This window comes from Cupressus sempervirens, chromosome 10, assembly GCF_028749045.1.
Source record: "Cupressus sempervirens isolate cs-2001-9-10 chromosome 10, ASM2874904v1, whole genome shotgun sequence".
Taxonomy (NCBI): Eukaryota; Viridiplantae; Streptophyta; class Pinopsida; order Cupressales; family Cupressaceae; genus Cupressus; species Cupressus sempervirens.
The window spans coordinates 735343478-735356378 of NC_143127.1; the positions used below are offsets into that span (position 1 = coordinate 735343478).

Genomic DNA, 12901 nt, shown 5'->3' on the forward strand with positions numbered 1-12901 from the left:
ATTTTTTAGGAGTATACCTAGATTTGAGGGTGAGACTGCCAGTTGGCCTAGGTTGTCCGGCATCAGTCACAGGTAGGTGACAAACTCAGTTTCATGTTTTAGAAGTATTTGGGTTGTTCCTTGGCTACTTGGGAAATATTTTAATATATTTAAATATTTTCCTAAGTTAGCATTTTAATAATTTAAATAAGGCTAACTGTTTAGCCATTTTGGAGTAATAAGGAGTTTTCTGGCTCCATTTGGATTGATTTGCCTATGTGTGATAGTTCGTTGGAAAGAGCTCAATCTCTACTATTTGATTATCACTTGCCGGAACTTATTTGATGCTTGGAGCTATTTGTCATTAATAAAGTAATGATTTCCTTCTATTTGGATGCCTTTATTGGGGAAATAATGTTATATTATAAAGTTCAAATGAAATCCACTTTAGGGTTCTTTGTTCGATTTGCCTTGGAGAGGGGATATAAGGAGATGGTAATCTAAAGGTATCTTTCATTATTTTGTTAACCTATTTGGACACCATTGCTCTGAAAGAGCATTCCTCACCTAAGACACAAACTCTAGTGCTGAAAGCAGATTTGTTGGGACGTAGCCCTCAACAAGATCAGATTCGAAGGTTCTTATGCATACAGTTTGATCAAGGCAGAGGATCGATTTCTAGTATTGTAGTCACACTTTGCAGGTAGTGGATTTTTAGGGAAGGCGACAACTTTGGTTCAACCTGGAGTTTCCTTATAGCAGCCAACGTGAGGAATTCTGGGGTGTTTATTTGCAGCAGACTGTATTTGTTTTATTGCAGCAGCTTGGGCTTTATCATTTGAACTTGTTTGGCTGTAGCTGGTTCCCATCTTCAGCTGGCAGCAACCTGGTTTGAAGTACATTTGTATTGGTACTATTTTGAAATAAATTAGACTCTACTGGTACGGTTTTAGAATCATTTTCAGATTAGTATGTATTGCTACATATGATTTCTATCGCTTCTATTTTATTAGTTACTATTATTTATTCGTTGTAATACCTTTATTCTGAAAAATACAAAAAGAATCAAAATTCTTTTGCAACTTCTGTCTAGCTCTATAAGATCAAAGAAAAATCTACAGGAAAATATAATTTATATAATCAAACATTATAGCAGTAGCAAAGCAAATAACCATTTGGGATATTTTAGTGGTATCAGAGTATCGAACTTGCTAGCCTGTTGGGTTAGTTGCAAGTCAATACCATGGCTAGAATTAAAAATGGGTGCTCTAAGGTTTCATCTCCATCAATAGATACAAGTAAGGTTCCTCCTGTTAAGGCTTTCAAAGATGCAATAATGAGCAGCTACCATCAGTATCATTCTCTTCCTAAGGAGATACAAGACATGCTTGCATTCACACAATTTATAGGTATACCAGATGCTGAGGATGATTTGGTATCCAAAAGTTCATATCAGCACCAAGGAAGGAAAGAAGAATCAAAGGATAGAAAAGAAAGTATTGGGAGAGAAGATAAGTCAACAAGGGAAACAAGGACCAACAATAGCCAGAAAGAGGAATTACTAGATGAAGCTCTTGAGGGGGTATCAAAAGAGGATATTGAAGAGAGCGTTGCTCTTCAATGGCAGTCCATATCTTTTGCTTATAGATTTACACATGTCCATAAGCTTGTTTGGAGAGCCAACTGAAGGTTGGTGAAGAAAAGGTCATTGCAGCCTTGTCACATTTTGATAGTTCCCACAAGTTAGTAGAGAGCTACATTTGGAAGGTCCAACTTGAGGGAAGACATAAATGTAAAGAAGAGGCTTCATCAATCTCTGATTTGCATGTGCTAAAGACAGCAATAGGGGCAATGAAGAATAATTACTTAAATCCCCTTTCAGATAGAGATCATCTTCTTGACCTTGGTGTTATTTACTCTATTGCTTTGAGGAGGAAAGAAGAGGAGATTGATTAACTTATTTCAAAACTTTTAAAGGTTAGAGAAACTTTGGGAAATTCTCAAGTAGCTCTCCTCATGGCAGAAAATCAGATTGAAGAACTGAGTAGGGAGTTGAGTTTAATCCATGCTTTACCTATAAAATCATAAAATCAGTGGGAGGAACATTGTGTGGAGCTGAGTCTACTACATTCTACTTCAGCTCAATCAGAAAACCTGCCTCTTGCAACAACCTGTTCAGATAGACAACATATTCATGAGGTGAATGAGGAAGAGGAACCACTTGATGATACATTATCCAGTGATACTAGTAGTTCCATTAATACTGAGGATATACAAGATGATTCCAAAGAAGGTATAAAGGAGCATTCCAAAATTCTAAGTTTGGATACCAGCAATTTTACTTCCCATTCTCATGAGTTTTCTGCCTGTAGTCTTGAAGAAGTTCATGACATACATTCAGTCATTGCTGATAACTCCTTTTCCAAGATGAGTGCTGATTTGATTTTAGATAACCCACTCTTTGAATTGGATGATGAGGAGGCTCTTGATCTTGATGACACAAATGATATGAGGAGCTCAATCTTGGAGTATGATTGTGAAATTGAGCATACACTTGGTGGGTTGACCACTCAAGAGTTGTCCCTTATGGGCATGGATGACACATATAAATCTGTTAAGAGGTGGCCTCATGGTTTCCTTGATGGGGCAGAAATAACCTTGGTGATTGGTGACTTTGTACTCTTCAATTCATTGAGGATTAGTGACTATCCTAGTGGGAATCTTATCACTCATCTGAGCTTTTCACTGTCTACATTAGGTTTTTAATAGCATGAGAGTGTTGGGAGGTGCCCCTATAGGTTAGCGATGGAGTGGGGAGTGTTTGTTGCTGATTGGAATTGGTTTGATAGTATGTTTGATATCACTTGTGTTGTTGCTCAGAGTTATGACAGTGAGATAGGCTGGCCATTGTTGATAGTTTTTGAGCATGCAAGATATTAATCACCCATAGTTATGGTGTCCTGCATACACAGAGGGTTACTTGATAGTGATGGTGATAATATGAAGTTATTCTACATCACACACAGTACGACATATGTTTTGTTATGGGACCCAGGTATTGATTCGCGAGATACATCACTTTACACAAACTTCCATATATTGCTTCATGGTTTGGAGTGTATGGGCATTTTTGTCAGAATGGAACTGCTGGTTGTATATTTGAGAGATATGGAGGGTCATATGCTGTGGTTAAGCATGTTATTTTTTTAGTTTCCCCGGATTACATCAGGTTCAAGGATTGTTAGTAGGGACCTCACGAAGAGGCATTGGTAATATGGGTTTGCACATCTATTCAGACAGGTGCAATATGAATATGTTGCATTTTTTTAAAATTGGTTTGGAATCCAGGAATTGACATGTATAATACATTCCTCCAGTTGATTCATGGTGAGATGCTACACTTTGAAGATCTTGATGTTTATATTAGAGTGGCGCAACAGAGGACATGGGTGCATTGGTTGCACTTTGGTGAGTATTGTTATAATACTACGTTCATATGTCGATTGCTATAACTCCATTTAGAGCCCTCTACGATTACGATGCTCTATCTTTTGTTGATCTGGTGTTTGGTGACAGCAAGGTTCCTTTGGCACAGGATTGGGTACAAGAGAACCAGGACATCACGAGATTTCTTAGAGAGAATCTTCAGTAGGCACAGAATCAGGAGAAGGTCTACGTTGATCGACACAGGATTGAGAGGATATTTGAGGTGGGGGATATGGTGTACCTATGACTGCAGCCTTACCGACAGAGCACCCTTAAAAGGGGTGGAGCTGAGAAGCTCAAACCTTGTTTTTATGGACCATATAGGACTATTAGGCATGTTGGAGAGGTTGCGTATGAAATTGAGTTACCATGTGGCAGTAGGATTCATAATGTGTTCCACGTGTCGTGTTTGAAAAAGGTATTGGGACAACATATTATACCATCTCCAGATCTTGGAAGAGAGGGAATGCCAGCTCAGAAGTAGGGTGATTCCAGAGTATCTGATTTGCTAGAGAAGTCTCCCTATAGAGGATGCCACTTGGGAGGGCGAGACTATTTTATAGCATCCAGCTTTGCAGTTGCTTGTGGGCAAGCATCTCCAAGAGGGGTGGATTTGTCATGTCCCCTCCTTAGCTATATTTAGCAGTGACGTGAAAGTTAGCCTATTATGGAGTCTCGTAGGTTGGCAATGGTGATCAAGGACTCAGTCAGGGTTTTCAGCGTCCGGATTTGGTATTAAAAGCAGTAGTAGATTAGTTGAGAGCAGTTCCTTGATTTTAGGAGGATATTCCTACCTTTTAGGAGGTGGTGACATTTCTAGAGTTGAGGTTCTATGAGATCACCCCCTGGTCTCAATTTGAGGAGATTTGGGTGTGTTCCCTATTTTTTAGGAGTATCCGTAAATTTGAGGGTGAGATTGCCAGTTGTCTTAGGTTGTCCGACATCAGTCATGAGTAGGTGACAAACTCAATTTCATGTATTAGAGGTGTTTGGTGTTGTCGGTAAAATTATAAAATAGTTGACGGGTAGATTAGCATGTTGTCGGTAAAGTTATAAAATAGCCGATGGGCAGATTAGCATCCGAAAGAACGCGTGACGGTTGAGTCACCCCTTCAGAATGGTATATGTACACCTCCGGAATGGACTTTGGATTGTTGTTGAATCATCATTGGAAGCACTATGTAATCTCTTTGACATATATGCAAATAATAAAAGGAGTACTACTGTGTTACATATTCTTGTCTGTTGTCTACGTGCATTAATAAACTGTTTACCCCATACGGTAAACATTTGGCGTCGTTGCCCCATGGACCTGGAACGAAGGCAGAGGAATGAAGACTAATGCTGAATCAGCTTAACAAAAATAAGAATAAGTTAAAGGAAGAAGATGAAATACACACCGCGCAAGGAAATTTAATTTTGGCACAATAGGTCGAGCGCAGACAAAGGTTTCAGCAGATTGCCGACGGGCATCAAAGCACCGAGGAATTGTTGGAAGAAACTCGACAGAGGTTGGATTTGGTGAAAGAAACAAGGGAGGAATTTCTTAACCTGTATACATCGAGGGAAGAGAATCTAGACGGAAGGGAATTAACTCGCACGGCTCATAGTGTCGAGGGAGCACGAGCGTGGAGTGAACTCTTTGTCCACAATACACTTCCGGAACAGACAACTTTGCTTAATGAAGACCCTTTTTCACCAAATAACACGGCTGTGGAAAATAAGACGATTGTTCGAAATAGTGCGGGTGTTCAGAACAGCGCGGGAGTGCAAAACAGCACGAGGGTGCAAAACAAGTACCTCAAACTCAAATAGTAATGGTTGGACCAAAGGAAAAATTGCCAAAGTTTGATGGTGATGGAACGACCGATTCAATCAAACATTGTAAGACATGCGAAACAATTTCGATGGCGAATGGCATAATCGACATAGATGAATGGGTCCGACAATTTCTAGCAACCCTAAGGGGTGTAACAATTGATTGATTTGCCGATGTGGATCCCCAAAAATTAACTTCCTGGGCAGTAGTTAAAAAGGATTTTATCACCGAGTTTCAATTGTTGCGAGACGACAATGAAATCGTAGTAGAAATCTACACCACAAAGCAAGGGAAAAATGAAACAGTTCGTGTATATGCCAGAAAACTAAAGGAATTAATAAATAAAATGGAAAGTAAGCCGACAGATGGGCTGAAAAAGAGATGGTTCATTGAAGGACTACACCCAGAGTTAAGGAAGAAAATGAAGACTGTGTTGCCATCATCATACACCGAAGCATACAATCGGCTGATGGACATAGAGAGTGAATAGAAAAAAAAAGAGAAGAAAAGTAGCTCATTCGACTCAGATGACTAGTCTTCAAAAGAAGATATCAGTGGTGACAAAAAGGACAGTAAGAAGGTCCGAGCTCTCCAGAAGGATATGATCAGAATGATGAAGGAATTTAAGAATATGTAGAAAGAGATCAAGAGAAACGAGCTATGGTGCATAGAATGCAAGACAAAAGGTCACATGAAGGGATACTACCTGAAAAACCAATTCTGTGATATTTGTCAAATTATGGGACATTCCACAAAAGAATGCCCCTTCAATATGAAAACAAGAGGGCATCAACAAGTGCTCCTTCGGGTGGGTACAAAAATAATAGAAGAGGGAAAAACAACAATACCAACAACAATACCAACAATAATAATGGGAGCCGTAGCCGAATTCAGTACGATGCAAACGGCCACCTGATGGTTCAATGTCGAGCGTGCAATTTGTGGGGCCACTTTGCACGGAATTGTACATCAGCAAACACACCAAAGTTGTTATGTAGATGGTGCGGTCCTAGAAATCATGAAGATGCCTAGTGCCCGAAATCAAAATCCAGAATAAATTTAATCAGCATCGAGACAGACGAAGAGGAAGCTTTGGCAATCACACGGAAACAGACAAAACTGTACCTAGACCTGACGGAGGAAAAGAAGAGACTGGAAGAAGCACAGTTAGAAATTGAGAAAGGGATGCAGGTAGAAAAACACAAATAAAGGATACTACGGGTACCTCTATGAGGAACTGCGCAGAACAAAATATTATAAGGCAGATATTACAAACTGAAGTACCAGTCAAAATAAACGCTCTGTTGCTCACAATGCCTCAACTTCGATTGGCACTCACAAACATCGCTCCAACTGCTAAACTACCAGGAGAACATGGAAGGGAAAAGGAAAGCGGAGCAAGTGCAGTGGACCTAATACTGCGAGTCCTCACATCTGGATGACATCCGGCTGTTGTAGAGATATATTAGGAACAGTCCTTCCAGACACAATTGTGGATGGAGGTTCAGGGGTAAACGTTCTATCAGAAGATACCTAGAAGAAGTTGGGACAGCCGACGCTGTGGCCACCTACGTTCCAATTACTAACGGCGGACCAACACGGCATTAAACCTCTCGGTCTTGATGGCACAACCAGTGACTATTGGAACACAGCCGTTCCTACTCGACTTTGTTGTCATCCCGTTGAAGAGGATAGGATATGACGCCATTTTGGGCCGAGGATGGCTTGTACAAGCAAGGGTTAAGCATGACTGGAAGAAGAATACACTATCAATGAAAAGCAGGAGATGACAATTCATTATTGATTTACATACACAAATGGTGGGTGAAGAAGCCGTATCATCTGATTCCGAAGAAGAGGATGAAGGAAAGCAGTGATTGGAACCCAATGAGGAATGAGTCCTACGGTTGGAAGGTGGATTGACGGACGATGATTTGGATTTGGTGAACGGCCTTGTCCACTGGTAGATAGAAGATTACGAGCTCTTTTTGAGTTGTAATATGTTAAGAGTTGACGAAGGTGAGAAAGAAGAGGGAAATGAATGTTCGAAGGAACATAGAGAAGCGGAAGAAGGAAAGGTGGTAATGACAAAAGCTGAAGGGAAGAACATATAGTACGAACCCAGGAAAAGGAAAGATTCCACCGTACGGTACACAATAAATGGACCGCGCAGAAAAAAATGTTACGTTGAACCACGGATATAGTAGAAAGGTGCTGGCAGTAAGGAAAACACATCATACGGTCTACACAAGAAACAAAGAGGAAGGGTTTAATAAAAGCTTTAGCAATACAGAGTGAAGGTTCTAAAATCAAGAATACAGTTATTGACGGCAAGGAGTGGTAGTTGATGGAAGTCATGGTATTGAGTTTCGAGAACAAACTAGGTGATATGGAAAACCTGAGGGAGAGATCATGTAACTTAAATAAACTTGATGAACAACGATTGCAGGCACAATGGGCCACGGAGGTGACACAAAACAGGCGCAAAGCGTGGCATGATAAACACCTAAAGCTAAACAAGTTTCAACCGGAACATGTCATGTCCCCTTTCTAATGACATAATTTTAACAGAGAATTTGCCTATCATCGAATCTCGTAGGCAAATGATTATGGGAAGAGGGTCATTTTTTTGTCTTCCGATAATTACATTTTGCTCTCGGAAAATAATAATTCAGTAAGTGGGGCCTACTCGTTCTAATATTAAATTAAGATTGTACTCTAACTTTATAAAGTTATTTATTTAATTTTATAAAGTTTAATAATTAAAAGATGATTCCGGAAAACTTCCAGTAACTTCTCAGCGAAGTGAATAAATAGAGGACATAAGGCTCCCATTTGGGCAAGCGGTTTTGTGGATTCGATTTCTAGCCATTGGTCTGCAAATTTCTATTAGGTCTTTGGGAACGAAAAAACTCCCTTGGATTTGCATAACTGAGGTAGTGAGATATCCTCCGAAGGGTTGCACATTGGAGATGGTCTTCTACCATTTCATGGTGGATGGATTAAAGAATTGTTTTTAATCAAAGGTTTCAGCTAACAAGGAGGGCGAGGCAAATTGTTACAATCAGGAAGGTCGGAAGTCTTGAGGCTTATTTAGCAAAAAAACGTGAGTCGGAAGCTGTCGAGCGATTGCAGCATGGAGTTTTAAAGTCGAGTCTTGAGGTTTCGTATCATAACCAAAGCATATTAGGAAGGACGTCCTCCATAGCAGTTTCCAAAATAATAATTACAGACTGCAACCCGAGCACCATAATTTTATCTGTGGCGGTGAACGCAAGGACAAATTCTGTAGGTCATAAGTTGAGCTCGACAGTGAGTTACGGGTCAATCCCGTAATCACTCCATATCGACAAGGCGGATGCATTGACTTTCAAATGCGAACGATTTGGGGCGCACCAAGTTAAGGAGGCATGGTTGTGGTTAGCGAATATATCAGAAATTATCCTGACTCAATTACAGCGAGATATCGAGCGCACGGTTCACAGATCGCGACAGCATGGTGACATACGGGTAAACCTGCAGGGTGGCACTACAATCGGTGGACTTCACTAAGAAGATATCAGAGCTTGTTGCTTAACAAAATGACTAAACCTTGAAGTAGTGAGTTTTTGGTATTAGAAGTAGATATAACCAGCAGGGGTTATTTTAGAACAGCTGGTGTTGAAGTATAGTGGACGGAACGAAATCAAATCGGGAAAGTTTAAAGTCAAATGGGTCGGACCATACCAAATCCTGGAAGTGGGTGATAACGAAGCAATAAAGCTATGGACATTGGATGGGAAAGAAATTCCAAAAGCGGTGAACGGTTCCAAGTTAAAAATATATCATACGAGAATTGTTACCTTGTTGACGAATAATGAGGAGTAGCAGAAAAAAAAAGATGACAAATAAAAAATGTTCAAATTGAATAACGCATGATGCCCAAGGGAAGGGAAAGACATAAATTGGTAGTAAAACAAAAGTAGTTGCTAGAAAGAGTGTGGGATTGGAAGAAAATCACAAAAATGGTGTATTCCATGGAATTTTGTGTGGCTTTGAGAGTGCTAATTTGGTCTTGGTGGCAGGGGCGCTGCCCCTCGACCCTGCCCTCTATCGCGACAAGGAGTGCACTTGGGGCGTTGCCTCAGGACCGCGCTGGGGGTGTTACTCCTTAGACCCCCAGTCGCTTTAGTTTTCAATCGTGGGAAGTATGACCAGTTGATGAGGCCTGGGGTTGCTGCAGGCATGAAGTGTCTGTGTACCAGAGATAGAGAGAGCGCTAGAGCAAGCTTTTCGAGAGGGGTGATATGGTTTGAGGCACTTGGGGTAGGTGTTGGACGTGAGACTGTCTTGGTGGATGCATAGAGAGCTCCGGAGGAGCTAATCATCTATTGAAGGCAGTACCATGACACTTGGCTCAGTGTACCCAGGAGTTGGAAGCAAAGAAAGCGGCATGGGTGGCTATCAAGGTCAGCTAAGGAAATAGTATTGTGTTAGCAAAGGCTGCAGATGCAACGTATTTTGGAGACCAGTTTGATGCAGGCATGGAACGAATGTGAAAGTGGTGTGACGAAAACATATCTATCTTGTTATAGTTAGTCAGTTAATGTATCCCGTTTTGTTAATCTGTCTCGGATATTTTGTAATTGTCGTCCGGAGACAACTTTTCTTTTTGGGGGGATGATGTTGTCGATAAAATTATAAAATAGCCGACGGGTAGATTAGCATGTTGTTGATAAAGTTATATAATAGCCGACAGGTAGATTAGCATTCGAAAGGATGTGTGACGGTTGAGTAACCCCTTCGGAATGGTATATGTATACTATCCAGAATGGACTTTGGATCAATGTTGAATCATCATTGGAAGCACTATGTAATCTCTTCGGCATATATGCGAATAATAAAAGGAGTACTGCTGTGTTACATATTCTTGTCTGTTGTCTGCATGCATTAATAAATTGTTTACCCTATACGGTAAACATTTGGGTTGTTCTTTGGCTACTTGGGAAAGATTTTAATATAGTTAAATATTCTCCTAAGTTAGCATTTTAATAATTTAATTAAGGCTAAGTTTTTAGCGATTTTGGAGTAATAAGGAGTTTTTTGGCTCCATTTGGATCGATTTGCCTATGTGTGATAGCTCGTTGGAAAGAGCTCAGTCTCTACTATTTGATTGTCACTTGCCGGGACTTATTTGATGGTTAGAGCTATTTGTCATTAATAAAGTAATGATTTCCTTCTATTTGGACGCCTTTATTGGGGAATAATGTTATATAATAAAGTTCAAATGAAATCCACTTAAGGGTTCTTTTAGGATTTGATTTGCCTTGGAGAGGGGATAAAAGGAGATGGTAACCTAAAGGTGAGTATCTTTCATCATTTTGTCAACCTATTTGGATGCTATTGCTTTGGAAGAGCATTCCTCACCTAGGACGCAAACCCTAGTGCTGAGAGCAAATTTGTTGGGACGTAGCCCTCAACAAGATCAAATTTGAAGCTTCTTATGCATATAGTTTGATCAAGGCAGAGGATCGATTTCTAGTATTGCAGTCACACTTTGCAGGCAATGGATTTTTAGGGAAGGCGGCCACTTTGGTTCAGCCAGGCATTTCCTTACAGTAGCTAACGTGAGGAATTCTAGGGTGTTTATTTGTAGTAGACTGTATTTATTTTATTGCAGCAGCTTGGGCTTTATCATTTGAACTTGTTTGGCTGTAGTGAGTTCCCATTTTCAGCTGGCGGAAACCTTGTTTGAAGTACATCTGTATTGGTACTTGGTACTATTCTGAAATAAATCAGACTCTGCTGGTACAATTTTAGAATCATTTCCAGATTAGTATGTATTGCTGCATATGATTTCTATCACTTCTATTTTATTAGTTATTGTTATTTATTCATTGTAATATCTTTATTCTGAAAAATACAAAAAGAAACAACATTCTTCTACAACTTTTGTCTAGCTCTATAAGATCAAAGAAAACTCTACAGGAAAATATAATTTATATAATCAAACATTATAGCAGCAGCAGAGCAAATATCCATTTGGGATATTTCATTGCTGATTCAGTGAAGAACTTCAAACATTCCCTTCTTGGCATGTATACTAGGTCCGCAATTTGATTTAGTAAGTCTGAATTCAGATCACTGTTTTTTGCTATCTGATTTGTATTGGTGTTCAAGTTGATTTGAATGCAAGAGTATGTTTAACTTAAAACAATTTCTATGCAATGTAATTTTCAATGCATGCAACATCTTGATGAATGTTAATGAAATACACAACACTTATGCAATTCTTTCTCTTTCTGTCAACAAACTGAAAAAAAAATGCCAGGGGTGGAAATTTCAGTTTTGCCCTTTTTAAAAAAGGGTCCCACTTTATGCATAGACCCTATAGATATAGAATGATTACACCCTTTTGACCAATTGCACATGTTAAGATCAATTAAATGGACTTGCATATCTCTATTAGATTACATGCCATTCATCTCACTCTTACTTTTGGTATTAAAGATCCTTGTTTTGACATGACCTTCACAGTCCCTTGGACTGTAGTCCACATTAGCAGGGCAAATACAGATTCATGACTCTCTCTCTTCCACCAAAGAATTGTCACCCTTGGTAGTAGAAGTTATTGTGTGATTATCCTGCTGCCTCCAATTTTTTTCTAATCTGTTCCCCTTAGCCTTAGCCTTTGGAATTTGTTAATAGATGTTAGAAAATCTTGCATTGATCCCTGTGATGAATGATTAAAACACAGGTGGCTTTATGGCCAAAACCTTGCTATAGATATACGTCAATGATAATTTCATTCATTTTTTTCTGATTTTCTTCTGGATTAGATTATTGTAAACTTTAGTTCAAACATTTCGAATCGAACTCTGTGATTTATCCTTAGGATGAGAAGAAATTTCACGGCATGTGATTTGAAACTTTGATCTAAAATTTTCACACAATCTAATCCAGAATAAAATCAGAAATTTTCTTAACATGGATTGTGGAAATCTGATAGCATTAATTTCATTCATGATTGGCAACTTTGATCTTTGTCAGTTTTCAACATCATGGAGAGGTCCATTCCTTGGCTATCTATTATTGTTCGAATATTTTTTTTTTTGGTGTTTGACCACTTAACATTCTCACTTTTTTGTTTATTTCATAGCACATAGTTGATTTCATAAACTAGGTACCTTTCTGTCATAGCTGATTGTTCTATTTAGTCCCATTGATCTAATTGCATCATTTGTGGATGTTAATATACTTTCTTCCTTCTGTCCTCATTTGGCATGCAATGTATTTGAATCTTTAAAACCTTTAACCAGAACATGGAATGCCTTTTCTTCCCCAATTTGGGTATTATACGGTCAAATTCAAACCTTGGTTCACTTGATTGCAAAGAATTCAATTGATATATTCATTCCACTTTAATACTTCTCAGTTTTTATATTGACTAAATTTTTCTAGAATATAGGACACAACTTAAAGTGATAAAGTGCAATTCTCAGTCCTTGCATGGAGAACAGGTTTCTATGGTTTAAAGAAATATATATTATGGGATCCCACCAAACTATAAAATGGTATCATACATTTTTGCATTAGAAGTTAGGACACATTCCCAATTGATTTGTTCCTCATCTTATT

The 12901-nt window shown here is 39.1% G+C and overlaps 1 protein-coding gene across 1 annotated transcript in view; it reads left to right on the top strand.

Annotated features, from left to right (window-relative positions):
• Nucleotides 1-12901, top strand: part of LOC149535953 (uncharacterized) — a 216343-nt gene that overhangs the window by 67610 nt on the left and 135832 nt on the right. The gene's annotated exons all lie outside the window — the stretch shown is intronic.